Below are 22,408 nucleotides of genomic sequence, written 5' to 3' on the forward strand. Positions count from 1 at the left end.
ATGTATACAGCGCCCTCTAGTGGATTTGTCATCTGAAACGTACAACAAAACAAACCCTAAGTAGTGTATTTCAGATTCGAAAAAATGTATACCGCACCCTCTAGTGGATTTGTCATCTGAAGCGTATAACACAATGTTCCTCAAGTAACGTATTTCAGATTCGAAAAATGTAGACAGCGCCCTCTAGTGGATTTGTTTTCTAAAACGTACAACAAAACAAACCTTAAGTAACGTATTTCAGATTCGAAAAAATGTATACCGCACCCTCTAGTGGATGTGTCATCTGAAACGTATAACACAATGTACCTCAAGTAGCGTATTTCAAATTTGCAAAAATGTAGACAGCGCCCTCTAGTGGATTTGTCATCTGAAACGTACAACTAAACAAACCCTAAGTAACATATTACATATTTGAAAAAAAAATGTATGCAGCGCCCTCTAGTGGATTTGTCATCTGAAACATACAATAAAAAACCCAAGTAACATATTTCATATTCGAAAAAATGTATACATCGCCCTCTAGTGGATTTGTCAAAACAAACATCAAGTGTTCATTTCAGATGCACAAAAATGTGGAGAACGCCCTCTAGTGGGTTTTTATCTGAAATGTACAACAAAACATACTCAAAGAAATGCACTTCAGATTTGTAAAAATGTACACAGCGCCCCCTAGTTGATTTTTCATCTGAAATGTACAACATGATGTACCTCAAGTAGCGTATTTAAAATTTGCAAAAATGTAGACAGCACCCTCTAGTGGATCTGTCATCAGAAACATACAGCAAAACAAAAACCCTAAGTAACGTATTTCAGATTTAAAAAAAATGTAGACAGCACCCTCTAGTGGATTTGTCATCTGAAATGTACAACAAAACAAACCCTAAGTTACGTATTTCAGATTCGAAAAATTTAGACCGCACCCTCTAGTGGATGTGTCATCTGAAGCGTATAACACAATGTACCTCAAGTAGCGTATTTCAAATTTGCAAAAATGTAGACAGCGCCCTCTAGTGGATTTGTCATCTGAAACGTACAACAAAACAAACCCTAAGTAACATATTACATATTCGAAAAAAATGTATACAGCGCCCTCTAGTGGATTTGTCAAAACAAACCCCAAGTGTTTATTTCAGATGCACAAAAATGTGGAGAATGCCCTCTAGTGGGTTTTTATCTGAAATGTACAACAAAACATACTCAAAAAAATGCATTTCAGATTTGTAAAAATGTACACAGCGCCCTCTAGTTGATTTTTCATCTGAAACGTACAACAAAATGTACGTAAAGCAATGTATTTTACGTTTGGCAAAAATGTAGGCTGAAGCATGCTTTTTAAATGACCTTGTGTTGCTATTATCACCTACCACAATGATTTCTCTTACAATATATTGCACAACAAATATTATTTATCCTCACAGGCCTACACACGAACCACTGCTGCAAATAATTGTGTACTGATTCTGTCCTGTCTGTTTTATATTTTCATTAGCCGATTTGATCGTTTTGGCCCAAATGAGCACCAGAACGAGCCGAGGTAAAATGATCTGCGCTGATGTTAATACCCTTAATGTAAACTAGAAGTGCTGATATATGATCTGACGTTAATGCAAACCACTGTTAAATCTCTCAGTGTGAAAAAGCAGATATCGTGGCGTACAGCTTTCTGAAGGCCGTGAACATTTATTTCATTATTTAGTGCCTCTTACAATAACACTCTGATAGATTTAGCAGGCCCTCATCTCAAATGAATAATTTTCTCCAATTTACTGCTGCATATCAAATCTGTGCAATGAGTTTTACGTGACTGTGACTTCTTTTTTTTTGTCGCGCTCTGCTAAAAGTGATGATTCAGTTTCCACTTTTTTTTTCTTTTTTTTTTTCCACAGCAGCTGGATTTTGATTCATCGATGGCAGCACAGGGAGTTTCTGAACTAACCCAAAAAAAGAGCATTTTACCATTAACATTTCACATTTGACAAATCAGATCCTGGAGGAACTCGGGTGTTAAAGCAAGATTATTGTGCAGTGCTCATTTTTGCAGCTGTATTTTGAGTTTTGGCTTGTAACAACAATAGTACAGTACATATAATAATGCGTTTTTAGAATACTGTTTGCATATGAACATGTTTTTACAGACTAATATTAACCACAATCGTTCTTTGCAATGGAAAATGCAGAGTTTTTAATCCTGGCTGGGACAGTTGGTATTTCTGTGTGGAGTTTGCATGTTCTCTCCGGGTTTCCTCCAGGTGCTCCGGTTTCCCACACAGTCCAAACACATGCACTATAGGGGAATTGAGTAAACTATATTGGCCGTGGTGTATGAGTGTATGAATGAGTGTGGGTGTTTCTCAGTACTGGGTTGCAGCTGTAAGGGTGTCCTCTGCGTAAAACATACAGTATGCTGGATACGTTGGCGGTTCATTCCACTGTGGCGCCCCTTGATGAATAAAAGAAGTTAGCCGAAGGAAAATGAATGAATGAATGAATTAAATGGTCATTCTTACCCATGTTGAGTATTAAAAAAAAGCCATCATTCTGAAATCTCTCTTTATATTCAGGTTGTTTGATTTAGAGATTGTGAGTAAATATGAGATTATAATTTCTGTTCTATTTCTTAATGTATGTATGGGATATTTGAATTATTTTTAAATACAAGTGTATGTTGTTAAATAATTTATATAATAATAATGCTTATTTTTATTATAATTATAACATTTTAATATAATTAACAATGCATGAAGAGAGAGTATATAATATGTGTGTGATGTATAACGTAATAATTTAAAAGTGTATCACATTTAAAGTATATAAAATTATAATATCATTGACACAATGGCATAAAAGTTATTTTATATATATATATATATATATATATATATATATATATATATATATATATATATATATATATATATATATATATATATATATATATATATATATATATATATACACATTTATTCGTATTTGTTATACACACATTAAATATTTTTTGGAAAATATTATAATACACAAAATGATATGCTTTCCCTTTCTATGATGTTGCAATAATAATTTATAGGTGGGGCATTGATGTTTTCTTTTTTAAATCTAGATGAATCTCACTGTAATCTTGGAATTAATCTAGATTAAAATGGCTCATTTGAATTCTGTCAAAGGCATTCAGAATATGTGTGCTACCCAAATAATCACTAAAAGTAGGTCTTTGAGAACGGGTTTCTCAAGCCAGGTGGCGCATTAGACCAGGGGCTCATCTCCTGTTTCTAAAATGCATCACAAACTGCTTGAGAAACTGTTCTACTGTGATCATTGGTGATGAAAATAAATGATGTACAATAAGATAGATAAAGATGAAAAGCACTTCTTAGATGAAAGCACTTCATGTAATGACCTTAATTATATTATTGTCTTCTAAGGCAAATAACTAGACTACAGATGTCCACGTAAGCACTTTTTTGTCATACGACTCACCGGTCAGGTATACATCCGCACTAAAATATCAAGGTAAAAGTCATCATAGAATAGGCCCAGCTCCAAACCCAACTTTGAGAATAGATTAACAGCGATATTTTTTTAATCGCGTGATGAGTCCAAAAACATCCCAGCAGATAGTTTTTTTTTTCTTCAGTTTTCGTTTTCACGAATCCACCAGAGGCCACTGTGTGCGCTTATTCAGATCTCAAACTTCTCTCACGAGTGCCATACGTGCCTGCTGTTCTTGCGTAAATCCACCAGAGGCCGCTGTCGACTTACTGTTCTGGGGTGCATTTCAGAAACCATCGTTAGCCAACTAAGGTCGCAAGTTGGGTCGTTACAAACATAGGTTGTTGATTTGGCATTTCCCAAATCTATTACTCCAACGAACATTCGCAAACTTCGTCAAAAACTTGTACACTTGTAACTACACCTCTAGAGATGCAGTTAGGAGCATAGTTTCAGGTTGTGTTCTATTCCCTGTTTTTCCTCCTTTGCCCTATTCATTTCAACCATTCCACATTCAAACTCGGATTGTTTAAAAAAGCATTAAAAGTCATCTTTCTTAGGTATAATTTTCTTTCAAAGTATTTTACTGCTCCGTTTTAGCGATCTTCATATCGACAATTGCATTCCCTTTGAAAACATTGATGTCATTTTTAACACAGCCGTGGCTCATGACGAAAGCTAGAGGAGACCTAAAAAAACAATACAAAACAATATCCTACTTAATAATAATAATTAATTCACCTCCACCTATGATGACGATGCCATCATCCATCGCAACATTAGATCGTACGATGCCAAATTGGATATCGCCCAACTCTATTCTGAAGTTGAATTATTATGTTTGAGACATTTGCCTGCAATCTGTCTTTGACAACATTATTAGACAATTTTTTTCACTGATAAAATCAGACATGTCATTATCAGATTCCCTCCTGCATTAGATTCAGCATTATATAGGCTAGAGTAGTTATACTGACACTGTGAACATTTCAAGAGTTCACACTTAGCTGATGATTGATTATAAAGCTTGTTTGGCATGCTGTCCCGGGAGAGAGCCCTGAGCTCACAAGATCCTCCAGCCCGGGGCTCCCACCCGCTTCCCACCCTGAGCTGAGGTAGATCTGGAGAACTCCCCTGCTGTAGTAGCTAATGAATAGATAGTGATTGCTCTAAAGAGATGACTACTTAAGGCTGATTTATACTTCTGCGTCAAACACCGGCGTATGCTACGGCGCTGACGCATAGCCCTTCGCCGTGGCTGTCTGCGTCGCTGACGTGCACCTCTCAAAAAATGTAACTACACGTCACAACGACGCGTAGCTTAAGCTCTGTGATTGGTCAGCCTGATCTCACAAGAAAACGTAAGTATTTTACGTTTTGCCAGTTTAGTGGCTAATTCGTACGAATTCGTACGAGTTCAGTCGTACGAAATGGTACGATTTTACAAAGGAGGCGTGGCACCTGACCCCACCCCTAACCCCAACCGTCATTGGGGGATAAGCAAATCATACTAAATTGTACGAATTAGATCGTACGAATTCATACGAATTAGCCACTAAATGAAAAAGTTACGAATTGCCGTGAGATTGTGTTGGATTGGTCGGCTTGGTAGCGCTGACGAGTCTGGGCGGGACCGAGAGCCGCGTGAATGGTGCGTGCCCGATGGAGCGATTGTTTACAAGTGTGGAGTCCCGTGAAGGAGCTCTGGATGGAAAGTTTTGTTTTGTGTTTACCTCATAGTTAAAGTTGTTGTACGTCCGCCGGTTCCCGCCTCAAAATGAGCGAGTTTGAGCCACTTGTACATCCAGGAAGTGTTTAGGAAAAGCAACACAGCAGCGAAGAAACTCGACACAGAGGAACATTTACACCTCACTGCCAACTAGCGTTTCGGAAGTGTTAATGCAGACCGACAGAGACAGCGCGCAGAAGTATAAATGCACAGCTACGTGCGTTGCAGGCGCCGTGAGTTAGGCCGGTCACTTGACGCAGAAGTATAAACCAGGCTTTACTAGGAGCATGTCTATATGGTGCCGATTTGGATTAGTCAATTAACTTAAGTTGCATGTTTTTGGACGGTGGGAGGAAACCCACGTGAGCACTTGTAGAACGTGTAAACTCCGCACAAAAATGTCAGCTAGCTTGGTAAGTATTAGAACCAGTGGGATTCTTGCTGTGAGGCAACAGTGCTTACCACTGGGCCACCGTGCACCACCCATCTAGGAAAGGTGGAGTAGGGGTGGACTGGGAGATTCTTCAAAATGTAGATGGCTGTGATATGGAACTGAGGGTATTTATTTATTTATTTATTATTTCAATATAAAATTTTATTATAAAATTATACAAATACAAGAAAACGAAAAACAAAACAAAAACAACAACAATATAGTCATGTACTGGTATGTGCGTGAGTGTGTGCGTGTGAGTGTGTGTATGCATGTAAAGGTAACTTGGTGGACAGGTCAGAGTACATACATTAGGAACAATAACAGTCAATAAATGAAGCAAGTGTCACAGATATAGATAAAACATATAGAAAGAAACCAGTCAGAGGTAGGGAGTAACAACAATGCTTATTAATGTATGATAGTAAATATGAGAGTAAAAAGAGAGAAAGGACAACAGTAATAACTGACAACAATAATAATAAATCACAAGTGCTACACCAACTACTACTACAAAAAGTTACTTATATTACAACTACTACTGCTTCTACTACAGCCACAACCACGACTACTACTACTGTGTCTACTAATACTGATACTACTACAACGACTACCACTACTGATACTACTATAGCGTTTGCTACAACTAATACAACAACGTCTACTACTACTACTACTACTACTGCTTCTACCACCACCACAATCTGAGGGTATTTAAAGTGGCTAAGGAATCGTCTGATTGGTGAATCATAAATTGGATAGAAAAAAGCCAATAACTCTTGATTCTCATGTACTAAATACAGACATTTTAGAACTAATTTGTTGACATTTCTCACATCATTGCTTCAGTTTAATGCTCTCAACGTGATCATAAAAACATAGCGATTATCCGTGATTGACATGCAATGACAAGAAACTACAGACGTCACACTGTAATCAAGCGAACAGTTATTTCTGTGTTCCCCGTCATTTCTTCTCCAGTATAAAAGCCTCTTTGAGCAGCTGGCAGGAATTTAACTGAGCGTGGTTTCTCTTTTAAAGCCATAGTGAAATATGGCGTTCATGTGACTCTCAAATTGCTACCTTGAGGATGTTTCCCGCTTTGACTTATACTGCTGTGATTAAGTTCAAGTGGAGCCAATCGCCTTGTGTGGCATCGCTACCATATGGTGTTAATGGGGCTTATTTACTTATGAAAGTGACTGCTGGGTGCCAGGCTATATGTTTCTCCATTAAATTGTCATGAGCTATTAATCACAAACACATTCGAGCGCTGGCGTTTGAGTCTTAGGCCTGAAATATGCACGTCTAGCTGCTTGAATAATAACATATTCGGTGGAATGGTGCAGATTTGAGGAAACCTGAGGACTGAGGTTTGTTACCGCCACTATATTCAATTCCTCGCTCATGGATTAAGTTATGATTAAATAAGATGTCTAGGGGAAAAAGACGCAACGTTCATGCTGAGTAAAGTGGATGGATAGAAGTGAACAAGGAGATAATAAGCTAGTTTAATTCATTTGTTCTTAATGGAAATCTGCAGCTATTATATACAGTTGAGGTCAGAATTATAAGCCCCCTGTATATATTTTCCCCACCAATTTCTGTTTAATGGAGAGCAGATTTTTTTTTCAACACGTTTTCTAAACATAATAGTTTTAATAACTCATTTCTAAAAACTGATTATTATTATTATTTTTTATCTTTGCCATGATGACAGTACATAATATTTAACTAGATATTCGTCAAGACGCTAGTATTCAGCATAAAGTGACATTTAAAGGCTTCACTAGGTTAATTAGGGTAAGGTAATTAAGCAAGTCATTGTATAACAGTGGATTGTTCTGGAGAAAATCCGAAACTAATATTCCTTAAGGGGGCGAATAATATTGACCTTAAAATGAGTTTAAAACAGTTAAGAACTGCTTTTGTTATAGCTAAAATAAAACAAATAAAACTTTCTCCAGAAGAAAAAATATCATAGGAAATACTGTGAAAAATTCCAGAATCTGTTCAACATCATTTGGGAAATGTTTGGAAAATAAAAAAAATTTAATGTTCAACTCTAAAGAGATACTACATTTTAACTAGGCAGATGGAGTGTGTGCTGTGTGTTGATGCTAAGGACATCACACACCCTCCATTTCATTTAATATGTTGTGTTTTTATTCGACTCCACCAGGCTTTCTCTTTCTCATGCACCCGCTCCCTTTCAAATTACACCCGAGTTACCGACCGATCCCGTGCTTTATTCAGAAATTTATTCCCGCACCGCAAGAAATCTGGTAGCAGTGGGAATGCAGACCTCTAGTTCGTAATTACTAAGCTCCCTTCTTGTTCGGTCGAAACTGGAAATACTGCCAAACTGCAGGTCACTTGGTGCGCGACTCGCCACCTCACCTCTCCCTCTCTCTCTCCTCCACACTGTCCCGTGATGACAATCACACATACGTATTTGTAAACATTAAATAAAGGATATTTAATATTTAATACTTGTCTCCTATATAAGTGCATTGTTTTTTATGATGGTATAACGGTATTGAAATTGACACCGTTGCTATTTTTAGATTCCGCTGTATACCATATTACCGTATTACCGACCCAATGCCTAGACTCCAAAGAGCAGCATTATAACAGATGCATAAAATGTATTTCTACTGTGATAAAACAGCGCTGCTTCTTCTCTAAAAAAACAAGAAGTGCTGTACTGTGGCATAATAAAAGCTCTGCTGCTTTCAGTTCGTCTCTCATCAAATCTCAAATTGACTGTTTGTTTGTTGTTTTTTTGTTTTTTTGGACGTCCAAAAAAGAAAAAAAAAAAGAAAAAAGGAAATTACTCAAATTAAAAAAAGAGAAAAAATACAGTGCATTTAATTGTGAAAATAAATGTCAAATTTTACACGCAACTCTTAACAGAATTTAAAAATAATGGTGCAGAATGTAAGTTTGACACCCAGTGGTTGAACTAGGTATTGCACACCTGGCTCAAAACAGACGTGAGTGCAGGTTGCCAGATTGAACACACAGCAGTGTACCTTACTGTTGAGCCTAAAAGCTGATTTAATTTGGGATCTAATTAAAAGCAACGGCACGCGATAGAAGGAATATTTACCATGCTAAAAGGAGTTTTTGTTTTAACCAACACCTGAAATTTATATTTTATGCTTCTATTTCTCACAGCTGAACAACAGAAAACTGACAATGATCAGCTCATGTACAGCACATGTGCATCAGTGTTAAATGCTGATAATATGAGTTTGAATGCCATTCGACATGACATTTATTGCCATGCTGAAAGCAGCAGCAGATAGTTAATAAACCGTCTGAAATTGAGCTTTAGAGCCAAGACTCAGTGCAAACCAACACATATCAGCGATTCAGCATCTACATTTAATCCTGTTAAAGAGCTTTAATATGTATTCATTATATAAACATTACCATTTGGCTGGAGTGCAGTGAGTGCACTATTCTGTGCTTCTGATTGGCTGTATTTACATTTCTGTCCTGTTTTGTTTGGTGCAATCAGCCAAATTGCTCATCACTGCAAATCTAGTCACGTAGCGTGTTGTTAGGACTCTGGGTTACAATGTCACCTGCTCAACTAATGTTTACATTTCTAATATTTATATAATTAGCTAATTAATAACCACCTCTTGTGGAACTCTGAATCTGTGTCTCTTTTTGGAGTCTGCTACTGTCCACCAGAGGTCGCATTTCAGTCACGGATGAATGCTTTAGCTGTTTTCCACCAAGGCAACCCTGGTGCTGAAATATAATTGGCTAAACTGGCAGTGGGCGGGTTTAATGACCAAAACAAAGACAGCCGTTCCGGCACGTAATGCACATGTTCAAAGCAGAATATCTGACTTCAGCATTGTTTCTCAGATAAACAAGAATGTTTATTGAGCATGTTTCTGAAATATCTGCAAACATATGATGGTGTTTTTATGCATAAGAAGAGTCAAAAACTGACATACAGCACCATTAAATAAAAAGCATGTCATAGGGCCATAACAGTGCTCGTTCTCTTGCATTCATGTGTTTCTAGTTTTAACATGGATGTGGCTGTTAATGGTTTGTTGGCTTGAAAGAGTATCTGCTGACCTGGATGTGCTGCCGTTGTTAATTGCTCACCCTGAGTGTGCTGGTCAACCCGGTTAATGAATTAAGTCATCAAAGAACTGTGTGTGTGTGTGTGTGTGTGTGTGTGTGTTGTGGGGAATTTCCCTCTCAGCGTGACTGTGGTGGATCAGGGGCGTCTGAAACACGACACCCTGGACTCTGCACACCCCGGCCTTTTATTACAGCTCATTAAAACTGTGAATAACTCACTACTACCACACTGCCATTTGCAGAGAGCAGACCGGCTTGTGTAGTACACATACACACACACACACACACACATGTACTTACATAAACACACATATGCACATAAACAGACACACACAGATAAAGACATACAGGCGCACATACAGACTCTCACGCGTAGACAGATACAGACAAAGAGACACATTCACACCGACGCACAAATACAGACATGCAGATAAAGACATACAACCGGGATCCACGACAAGACTTTTGTCAGGTAGTGTAAGAGCAACAAATAATAACTTGACTTCTAGTTGATCTTTTGGAAAAGTGTCAGAAGGTGGATTTCTCTGATGAATCATCTGTTGAGCTGCATCCCAATCATCACCAATACTGCAGAAGACCTACTGGAACCCACATGGAGGCAAGAGTCTGACAGAAATTAGTCAAGTTTGGTGAAGGAGACATCATGGTTTGGGGTTGCATTCAGTATGGGGGCGTGCGAGAGATCTGCAGAGTGGATGATCAACATCAACAGCCTGAGGGATCAAGACATTTGTGCTGCCCGTTACATTACAAACCACAGGAGAGGGACAATTCTCCAGCAGGATAGCGCTCCTGCTCATACTTCAGCCTCCACATCAAAGCTCCTGAAAGCAGAGAAGGTCAAGCTGCTCTAGAATTGGCCAGCCCAGTCACCAGACATGAACATTATTGAGCATGATGGAGGAGGAGGCGTTGAAGATGAACACAAAGACTCTTGATGAACTCTGGGAGTCCTGCTGAACGCTTTCTTCTTCATTCCAGATGACTTTATTAATCAGTGATTTGAGTCATGTCAGAGATGTATGGATGCAGTCCTCCAAGCTCATGATGGAGTCAGACACAATATTCATTCTGTCTTCACTGCAGCAGGACTTTATATTCTATACTGGACATTATTTCTGTTCAGTGATGAGACTTTAGTCTAAGCAGAGTCTGACTGCACTCTCCTAATGAAATCATTAATAATCAAGGCATGATCAGATTTTATTGTGCTCAAATAAGCAAAATCTAGAGGCCCTTACCTTTTTATATAAGACACTTCTAACACCAAATCATCAACTAGAAGTCAAGTTATTATTTTCTGTTTCTTAAACTTGAATAGGCAACAAGACTATTGTCAGGTAGTGTACATATGCACATATACAGACAGTCAAATAATGTCATTTTGTCAATAATAATAATTATGAATAATTACAATAATGCATTACATGTCAATAATAAAAATTATTATTAGTAGTAGTGTTTTTCCATATTATGTTAATTACAGTTACGAAAGGCCTGCTTAATCTTAATCAAATGTTCTAGTTTTATTGTGATTTTTTTTTTAAACAAATTATGAATTCCTCCTACTTATTTATGATTTTCACTGCAACATTGAGGAAAGTGTTTCATTCTCAGTGAATACAATTCTCAGTTAATTCTTGCAAATGACGTTTCCTTTTTTTTTTTTATCTATCATGCTCTTTATTTGACTACACTGTAAAAAATGGCCGTGATTTCAACGGTAAAAAACTGTAAAAATGCTACAGTACAAGTCCGTAACCTGGTTAACGATATGTTTCCTTAATATATACGGCGAATAACCGTAAATTGACTTTCCCAGAATTCCCTGCATGGCACATCACTTTTTAATGCATTTGGTTGACATTATTGGATCTTTTTAGTTGTTTCCCCATCAGTTATGTACATTATAGATTTATGTTACATCTAATGTTGATAAACAATGTTTATTTCATGACTTTAATTTTATGCGTGCTACCATACTGGTGTTTAGTAGCTGTGTGAATGACACTGAGCACCTTCTATATGCTGATACTCTTTTCTGCTTGTGGGAAAAGTTGATTGTGATGAGCATTGGCTCATTATGTAACTTCCTCATCACCACCTGCATGTGGGTGTGCTAACGTGTCTAACTGTTTAACAAAAGATGTGTAAATGTAGATCATTCAAAATACAAACATTTTACCTCTATAAATTAATAAAATATGGTAATTTATTGTAAAAATGAAAAAATTACTTTTACGGTATGTATCGTTTTTTTAACAGTAAAGTACTGGCAACCACAGCTGCCGGTTTTTTACCGTAAATTTTACAGAATTATTTTTTACACTGTATGTTATCAATATCATTATCATTTTTGCAAAGCATTTTGAATTTCATTGCATGTTTTCCTATTTAAATAGCCTTGCCTGGATGAATAATACTTTTTAATTCATTTATTCTTTCATTCATTCATTTTCCTTCAGCTTAGGATGTATTTCAGAGATTGCTACAGCAGGATTAACCGTCAACTATTCCAGCATGTGTTTTATATGGCGGATTCCCTTCCAGCCACAACCCAGTTCTGGGAAACACTCAAACAGTTTCATTCTCTCACACACTCATACACTTTGGCCAATTTACGTAGCTTACCCAGTTCCCCTATAGCGCATGTGTTTGGACTGTGGGGGAAAACGGAGCACCCTGAGGAAACCCACCCCAACATGGAGGAGAGCTTGCAAACTCCACACAGAATCAGCAGCTGACCTAGTGGAGACTCGAACCAGTGACTTTCTTGCTGTGCTAACCACTGAGCCACTGTGCGGCCTATAATGTTTTTCTAGTATGTAAAATGTGTGTTCTTCACAGGTTTGTGCTAATGTGTGTGTTATTTCTCTTCTAGAAAGTTCAATCTCTGAGCGTCAGTCGTTTTAACGCTCTGCCTGAAAGGCATCAGGAGGTTTGAGGAGAAACCTTTGCTTGAATATTTGCAGTTTTCTTCACTCTGTAAATCTCTGCTGTCTGTTCGTTTCAGGGCTGAACTGTGATTGTCATTAAGGTGAAGCGTCTCCTGCTTGTCTGCGAGTGCTGTGAACATCATGGAGACTTTGGCCACCGCACACTGTTATTTCCACGCTGGACCCGAAACCTGATGCCTTTTCTTTCTGGAAAAGTGACCCTCATCATTTCTGCTCTCAACGTGTTTTATGAAAACAAGAGCGTTGGGTGCGTGCATAAACTCTTACTCACTTCTGTAGCTTCTAACAGCATGGGGCCAACAATCTACACTGTTAAAAATATTCATAAATTAGCATTTTTTTGTATTTTGTGACTCATTTTTGCTTTTATTTCTGCTTTTAAATTGCATTATGGCATATTGATCTTTCTTCCAGCAACTTTTAACCTGGAAAAGTTCTAAAAAGTGACTTTTTTGAACATTTGTAATAGTTTGCAGTGCTAAATTGTCTGGGTTGGTGTCGTATATTACGCTACAAAAACCTTATAATAATCTGCCAGCACGTTTTCCGCTAATCTACAGACTTATTTCTCCAGATATCATTTCTTATGTTATTTAAAAACGACTAAAATGTCAATAAAAGTCACTTTGTTAAACTGTTGAGTTGAAGTTTCACCTTCAAAAGTCAACAGCGCGGAGATCAACATCCTATAATGGGACTAACAACCGTAAATAAACAGAAAAGGCAAGGCAAGTTTATTTATATAGCACATTTTATACGCCGTGGCGATTTAAAGTGCTTTACATAAGCAGGAATAAAAGACACAAGTGTAAATAAAATAGAAACAAATAATATAAAAACAGATGAAAACAGTGTTTTTCCATACTCCAAAACACCGGTGTATCACATTTTCTCATTTTACTCTGGGACTTCCCCATTCTGGTGATAACTGGCAACCCAACACTGGGAAACACCCATACACTTGCATTCACACTCATACACTAGGGCCAATTTAGCTTATTATAATTCTCCTGTAAAACATGTGTTTGCAGGGCCGGAGTGGGACTCTTTTTCAGCCCTGGGGCCTCATGTATCAACGCTGCGTACGCACAAAAACTTTGCGTACGCCAGGTTTCACGCTCAGAATCGCTCACGTTTGGATTTACTAACAATGAACTGAACGTGGGAATTTGCGCAGGTTCACGGCAGCTTTCTGGCAGGCGTACGCACATTTTTTGTGCGTGTCTGTTTTATTTCCATTGGCGACTCCTAGAGGCAGTTGTGTTAAATTCTTCTCTACAAAGTGTCTGATCCTTGCAATGGCGTCTGTATGAGACGGGTTCATATAGTAGGTATGTAAGATTTCCATACCATACAGTTGACCAGCTAAACATTAAAGCACAATTTGCAGCAGTCGCCTGTTTTCCCAATGTAATCTGAGCTATCTACTGCACACACATTGCTATAAAGACACTATCTGAAGATGAATTTGCATGCGTGAATCAGAAACATTTCCATTCAATAAATGTGCAAATAAAATATGATGCACAAACTTATTGATGATTCCTACTTGTCTTTCTCGTGATAAATAGTAGGCAAAATCTGATATGTAGCGGGGAAAAAAAAGAAGAATGAATTCATCAGACGCTGGATTCGAGCCGAGTTTATGCTCGAACGTGTCAGTACATGATCATATGCTTCTTATGAGGTGCGCCACTGAGACTGCGAAGGGTGCTGCAACATTTTACAGATATAAACCACACTATTTCTTTTTTAAATGCACTCAGTGCGATGTTCAGACCCAACTGTGTTAACCGTATCAGCTAAACTCTCCCACTCTATTTTTTTTCTTTTGTTGTTAATTCCGCCGAACAAACTTGCAAATAACACCGCTTTTCTCCGGTCTACCTCCGAAAGCAGCACCTCCAATTCACATTCTGTTCAAAGTTTCTCTTTTTGCTTGCTTTTGCCATTGCTTTTTCGTTGGGTTTTGACATTAGCATAGTCATTAGCATATTCATACGGGGGAGGAGGCAGGGAGTGGTTTTGTGCTCGTGCATGTTGCGCTCAGTTTCACGTTCATTCAGATGTACAAAAGAATATGCGTGAGATTCGGCGTACGCAGTGTTTCATACATCTGAATTTTTTTCTGCGTACGCACATTTACAGCTTTGTGCGTACGCAATGTTTTAGTAAGATTTCCACGCAATTCTTCGTACATGAGGCCCCTGGAGTTTAAGCCTTAGACCGGCCCCTGCACCTCAGTTCACCACTGACTATATTAAAATAAGTTCATTTCTAATTTAGTTTCTAATTACACAATCACGTCTTTTTTTGTTGTTGAGAAAACAGCTGTTTTAGAACTTCAAATGTTCAACAACCCTTACAGTATTATATGTCTTAACAATAAAATTGAAAAAAAAAAGTTACTCAGACGAGGACCGAACCCGGGTTGGCGGCGTCGTAAACTAATGTGCTAACCACTGTACCACAACAGCTGTATTCAGCATCATTAACCTGCCTCACGAGGCTACGAGAAAATAGATAAAAAGAGCAGAGCTGCAGTAAAATAATGAATAAGAAGGCTGTGGTCAAGTATATTATTTTTAAAAAGTGTGACTGCTGAGAGCGACAGATTCTGGAGCTAGTTACACCAGCCCTCGCAGCCAAAATACGGACCGGCCCACCGGGAATTCTCCCGGTCCTCCCGATTAGCCAATCCGGGCCTGTGTGTTTGGATTGTGAGGGAAACCGGAGCACCCGGAGAAAACCCACGCTAACACGGGGAGAACATGCAAACTCCACACAGAAACGGCAAGTGACCCAGCTGAGGCTAAAACCAGTGACCTTCTTGCTGTGAGGCGATTGTGCTATGCACTGTGAAAAAGATGTAAATATTGAAAAATATATTAATATATTATGGAACCAGATTAGTCTCAAAAGAAATTCACGCAAATGACACGATGTACACATGCGTAGCCAAATTCACGTGCATAAAACCAAATTCACGTGCGTAAAATATTTATTTATATTCACAAAAAAAATTCACGTGCACAAAATAAAAATACATTATCATAAAATTTGTTTCACAAATGCGAAACACCATTTGCAAATGTATAAGAGTGTACAAAAAGTGTTGAATGTTTAAAACTTGCGAGTTCATCCTGAATGAGAATGTGCAAATCCTCTTTCACGTACGACTCCCCCTGGATAGGTGTGTGTGTATTTTTGAGACTTGAGACAGGACTACTCGTACCTTTCAGCCAATCAGATGAGAGCTGTATTCAATGACACCAACTCTGCGCTTCTTTTGCGCAGACTGTTCCTCTCCAGCATGGCGAACGGAGAAAGCAGCAGTCGCACTTTTTTAAAATTTATTTATTTATTTGACCATATCCTCACTCTTTTTATCCATTATTTTGCCGCAGCTCCGCTTTTCTTATTTAAAAAAATAATAATTCAGACAATAAATAAGAAAAGCGGAGCTGCGGCAAAATAATGGATAGAAAGAGTGAGGATTTTTGTAAAAGGATATTTACAAAAAAATGTCAATTTTTAAATATTTTACACTAAGAAAATCCCTGGTGAGCCGCACAAAACTCTCATAACACTTCCGAACATCTTCCGAACTCGCAAGTTTTAAACATTCAACACTTTTTGTACACTCTTATACATTTGCAAATGGTGTTTCGCATTTGTGAAACGTATTTTATGAAAATGTATTTTTATTACATTAAAAGTGCACGTGAATTCTTTTTGTGAATATAAATAAATATTTTACGCACGTGAATTTGGTTTTATGCACGTGAATTTGGCTACGCATGTGTACATCGTGTCATTTGCGTGAATTTCTTTTGAGACTAATCTGGTTCCATAATATATTTAGATATTTTTCAATATTTACATCTTTTTCACAGTGCATAGCACAATCGCCTCACAGCAAGAAGGTCGCTGGATTGAGCCTCAGCTGGGTCACTTGCCGTTTCTGTGTGGAGTTTGCATGTTCTCCCCGTGTTGGCGTGGGTTTTCTCCGGGTGCTCCGGTTTCCCTCACAATCCAAACACATGTTTTACAGGAGAATTATAATAAGCTAAATTGGCCTTAGTGTATGAGTGTGAATGCAAGTGTATGGGTTTTTCCCAGTGTTGGGTTGCCAGTGATCACCAGAATGGGGAAGTCCCAGAGTAAAATGAGAAAATGTGATACACCGGTGTTTTGGAATATGGAAAAACGCTGTTTTCATCTGTTTTTATATTATTTGTTTCTATTTTATTTACACTTGTGTCTTTTATTCCTGCTTATGTAAAGCACTTTGAATCGCCACGGCGTATAAAATGTGCTATATAAATAAACTTGCCTTGCCTTTTCTGTTTATTTACGGTTGTTAATCGCATTATAGGATGTTGATCTTCGTGCTGTTGACTTTTGAAGGTGAACCTCAACTCTACAGTTTAACAAGGTGACTTTTATTGACATTTTAGTCGTTTTTAAATAACATAAGAAATTATTTCTGGAGAAATAAGTCTGTAGATTAGCGGAAAACGTGCTGGCACCCTCCCTATAATCACCCCCTTCACCCAAACAGAGCAGAGTCTGAGAAAATCCAGCGCTTATATTTATTTGTCCGTCATCAGCAGACATGATAAACCATCAGGATTTAAAGCGCTGATTGAATCCGCAGTCCGTCGGCTGGCAGCTGCGTGCTGTTGTCCCACACTCTCATTACCTCCTAAATCTTGTTATTTTCCAGCCAAGACAAACTACCGGCCTGTTATGCACTCCCAGAAGAACAAAAAAAACCCAACAAAAAAACAAGCCCGACACAAAACAAAGGCCCTGTTTTGGCAGCCTAATGGTTTATAATTGTGTGTTTAATGGAGGGATGCGATGTGACGAGCTCGTATTTGAGCTTGTGAGAAAGGAAGCACCAGGAATATCAATACATCCTCTGCGCAGATTTCCAGCAGAGAGTGACGTGCGTGCGGGGAAACGGAGGATACTTTCCTTATTATGGATTTGACATGAACTTGGCCCTCGGCCCTGGGGAATGTGATGAATGCATTATTTGATCTTCCTGCCTTTGTTTACCTCTCTGGGGCGTCATTTCTGCTGCGACTCGCTAGCGCACGTCATTCGGCTGTTTTTTAATAAACAGTAATCACTTCCGGCGCTTTTGATGGACTGCTGGAACGGTGAACTGCTTACCGTTATTTTTGGCCAAACAAAAGGCCTGAATTCTTGGCGAATAAAGAGTTTATGAGTTTATTGAGCTCCAGGCAGGGGCACTTGGGAGCGTTTTAGCCACTGACTGATGGGAATTTTATCATATTATTGGTGATAAAAAAATTGCATAGTAAAATCCAGTGGTGATTAAAGGCCACCTATTTTACCCCTTTTTAAAGGTTTAATATTAATAGTATGGTTCTTCTGAGTGTGCCAGTTTGGTTTCAGTTTAAAACACACTTCAGATTTGTTAAAAAGTGTCATGTTGGGTCCGTGTACACAGGTCACTGTTTTAGGGGTGTGTTGCTTTACATGAAAATTAGTTTCGACTTCCCGCCTGACATAACGGGTGGAGCCAAGAGCTCTCCTGCTTTGTGAATGGCAACAGACAGGCGGACAGAGAGAAGCAACATGAGTGAGAGGACTAGAATTCAGCTGTACATGTATAACCTAACCCCGGACACAGAGCATGCAGAGGCTATGACAGATGTTTCGCTTTTATTATGCTTTTCTGTTTAAATACAAAATATTCACACGCTTGCTCATCATGTCATCAACTACCTGATATTCCAAATCACAAAAACGTGTAAGTGTTTTTGTTGTTTACAAGACGTATAAAAGATCTTGATTGTGATCTGTAACGTGAGATGGCGTCGGCATGCCTCATTCATAAAAGCAGAATGCAGGATTCAGCACGTAAATTCATCAGTTACTCCCAAAATGCATGCAAGCAGGTGGCTGGCTATCTGGGAGAATAATAGATTGAACTTTATTGTTACTTTACATGTATCTGATCTGAATAATACACATCGGCAAATTATATTTGAATGATTGTTAGATTTCTCTAGACTTTCTTGTGTGTTTTACAAACTGTAAATGTCTTGTTTTACTAGTACTTGTGTGTAATTACATGTCTAAAACATAAAATAAGCATTGGGTGGTTAAAAACACTGTATAATTGTGATATGACACGACTTTCTTTGGCTTAGCGCTAGTCAACAAGCCAAAACTCAGTTTGAAGTTTTCACGTTATGTTTGTCAAGCTAGACAACGAGTCAACACCAGCAACAGGGACTTTACGGTCCTCACTTCAAAATGGAACAAAAGCAAGATTCTGTAGTGATATGAGGCGCTGATCTCTGCTGGCATCAGTGCGCAAGAAAGGCAGAGTGCGTTCACTCCGCTCCGGGCTCAATTAAAGTTTTATTTCAATAATGAAAAGTCTCCGCGTTGCGCAACACAACAAATAGATTATGAAATAGTTGCCAACGTTTTTGGTAGTTGTTTTTAATCAATTTAAGTGATTCCTTGTTGCAGCCCTATTCTCTATACACATGGCCGGCCCTGTACATTTGGCCCTAAGCAGAATAAATTTGGGGCTCTACCTTGCTCTAAATAATAGAGGATTGCCATTGCAAACCAGCCCACAACGATTTATTGCTTAGTAAATACAATCAATGAAACAGAAGTAAAACCTGATTTCTTCTACTTAATAACCGTCTGAATGATTTGGAGATTTTTAAACAGCACTGTTTTTCAACTGGGAGCATCAAAAATGAAGGATTAAACAATCTTTAATTAAGGGACTAGTGATTCTTACTTTGCGTCCTTCTGGAGTATTTAAAACACATTCTACTAATTTAGTAAACAGATTGAAGAATCCATAACTCAAGATTGTAGGTTGAGTTTTTTTATTTTTATTTATTTTTTTATAAATTCCGAAAAACATTCAACAATACTTAGCCAAAAGTGAAAATGCATTACTAATAAAATAAAATCTAATTAATAAAATATACATTCTGAATTCACTATAATAATAATAATAATAATAATAATAATAATAATAATAATAATAATAAATAAGTAACATTATACAATACAAAGACCAATCCATGAATAATGAAATCAATAAGCAAATATAAAAAAATATGAATATTAAAAAACATATAAGAAACAGGGAAGCAAGAAATACTGGGTTAATGTTAATACCCAAACACAAACTTTACTTTTCCTTCAGTCTCCTTCCCTGTTCCTTACATTGAGGGTTTTTAAAAATAAAATAATTAGTGTCTTATTGAATTAGATTTTTGAGATGAAGACCTTACATATTAGATTCATTTAGTTAGTTAACTTTTATAAACATGTCTCAGGATCAGTGCCATTATGGGGCAGGGGCCCCTGCGAGGCTGGGGCAGAATGCTGATTTTGGACCGTCAATTTAGGCTAAGTGCAAATAGCACACCTCGTTAGAATAAGCTAGTTAAACGATTCACGCCTGTCACCGTTTGATTGACAGAGACAACATAACTAAAGAGCGCAGCAGACAGCAGTGTGAGTGGTGTAGCTTGTAAAGCGCATGGCGACATGTTTTGCTGCAATCGATCATGATCTGGTTCGAATCCGGCGTCTAATGAACACAGATTCGGACTTAGATTCATAAAGCTGGATTATGTGTTTTATCCAAATCATGTACCATATAAGTTTGTAAGTTATACATTAAAAATACCCATAAATATAAATTTTAGTACTGCTTCATTGAACTTAAACGAGTTTAATAAAATCCATCAATTTTCACTAGTTGTTGAATTAGTATATCATTTTTTTTTCAAAGTGTGCTTTAAATGCTTTAAATGCTATACAGTACATATATTTGTAGTGCAAAAATACTTGGTTTATTTTTATTTTAAAATGCAGGCAATACATTATAGATTAAGTTTATTTAAAATATAGTATATTAATCTAAATATTTTATTGAACTAGGACTGCGGCCAGGTAGGGGGCCTACAAGACATTGTGCCCAGGGGCTTCTCAATTCTTAATCCGGGCCTGCTCAGGAAAAATATTACCATTGTGCAAAATATGTCAGACACTAGTGAATTTCACTAAAATACTTTTTAGGGTAAAAAAAGGGTTTGTAAAACCGGGAACAAAATAAATATTTCATACAACTAATCGACATTTATCAATCTGTAATTGCCTATTTTCAGTAAATATGCTACTGTTATGTCTTTAACATCATCATTAGCACTAAAAAGTGATGCTAAAATTGATTTTGTGCTCGTCTCTTTTTGTTTTTCCTTTTGTGTCGTCATTTTTTTTTCTTTTTTTTTCTGCAACTGAAGAATAGCGTTAGATTAGTTTAATTTTCACAGCCCAATTTGCAGATTAAATCAGGTATATATAATGATGCCATGGCTGTGTCGATGCACGGGTTTGCGTTCATGTGTTGACTGGTCGATTTCGCAGGTTAACTTGAACCGTGAAAACACAACACACATGAGAAATAAGGTGCCGCAAGCTTCCTGTTGATCATGGGATCATTTCAACTTTAAAAAATGTTTTAAATAGATTTTTTTTTTAAGAGATTTTTTTTTTCTTTTCAGTGAAAATGTACTAAAGCACTGTCGATACAGATCATTTGTAAAATGCAAATAAAAACGATTGCAGCAGGGAAACGGTTCAGACCACTAGCAGGTTTTACAGGCCCCCTAGTGGTGGCAGGGCTCTAAGCAGCCACTTAGTTCGCTTTAAGGGGGGGCCGGCTATGTCTATATATATATATATATATATATATATATATATATATATATATATATATATATATATATATATATATATATAAAAATCCATTATATTATTTCAAATGACTAAAAAGTCAATAAAAGTTACTTAGTTGACTTTTGATGCTAAAAATTCAACTCTACAGTTTAACAAAGCAGAGATCAACATCACATAATGCAATTCGCAACCATAAATAAGTGGAAAACACAATGAAACTGTTTATTAAAAGACTTTTTGACAGTGCATGTAGACAAACATGCATTAAGTTTGACAACAGTATGTAGACAAGCATGCGCTGTGATTTAGAGCGGCTTCACCAATGTCAGTTTTATACGTTCAACCCAGTGACATGAAAACGGCTCATAAATGTACTCATTTATTTTTGTTTAGGGTCATTGTGGTCCTCAGGAAAAAGGCCCCTGATCTGCTGTTGTGTTTCCTCGCTGTGATCCAGGGAGCTGTTGAGCTTGACTTGAGCTCAATGCCTCAAAACATAAATGTTGGAGTCGCTTCCTTAATGTGCTGTGCAGTGGAAGTCTGGTGACCCACAGCTCCTGAACCTCAGCTGCCACTGAGAGCTTTTTAACCCGCGCTCTTCCCGACCGGAAAACACTACAGCAACACACCGCCTGCTTTTACGCAATGCAGAGGGAATATCTCAGCTATATTTCACAGCCTTGAGTGTGAGTACACCACTTTCCACAATTATTTTAGATGTTAGTGTCAGTGTGTTAGTTTTAATGATATCTGTGTGGGACGCAATTTGCGTTTAGAAGATATAAATGTGACGTAAATTTGTATAAATGGATCAAGGATTTGTTTCATTTAACCATCTTCTCATCAAAACTTCTGACCAATCAAATGCTCTCTAGTGTCTGACATGCCCCACCCCCAGTGTTGGGCAGT

At 37.7% G+C, this 22,408-nt stretch overlaps 1 long non-coding RNA gene across 10 annotated transcripts in view; it reads left to right on the forward strand.

Annotated features, from left to right (window-relative positions):
• The window catches only part of LOC141379469 (uncharacterized), a 171,322-nt gene that overhangs the window by 65,362 nt on the left and 83,552 nt on the right, over positions 1-22,408 (forward strand). For 9 of the 10 annotated variants that reach the window (XR_015519090.1, XR_015519088.1, XR_015519087.1 and 6 more), the window contains 2 exons: positions 12,796-12,986; positions 21,893-22,185. This is a non-coding gene — a long non-coding RNA (uncharacterized LOC141379469). Of the gene's footprint in view, positions 1-12,663; positions 12,721-12,795; positions 12,987-21,892; positions 22,186-22,408 lie in introns of those variants that run through there. The other variant, XR_015519092.1, reaches the window with a different exon arrangement.

This window comes from Danio rerio, chromosome 20 (assembly GCF_052040795.2).
Source record: "Danio rerio strain M-AB ecotype USA chromosome 20, GRCz13ab, whole genome shotgun sequence".
In the NCBI taxonomy this organism is placed as follows: Eukaryota; Metazoa; Chordata; class Actinopteri; order Cypriniformes; family Danionidae; genus Danio; species Danio rerio.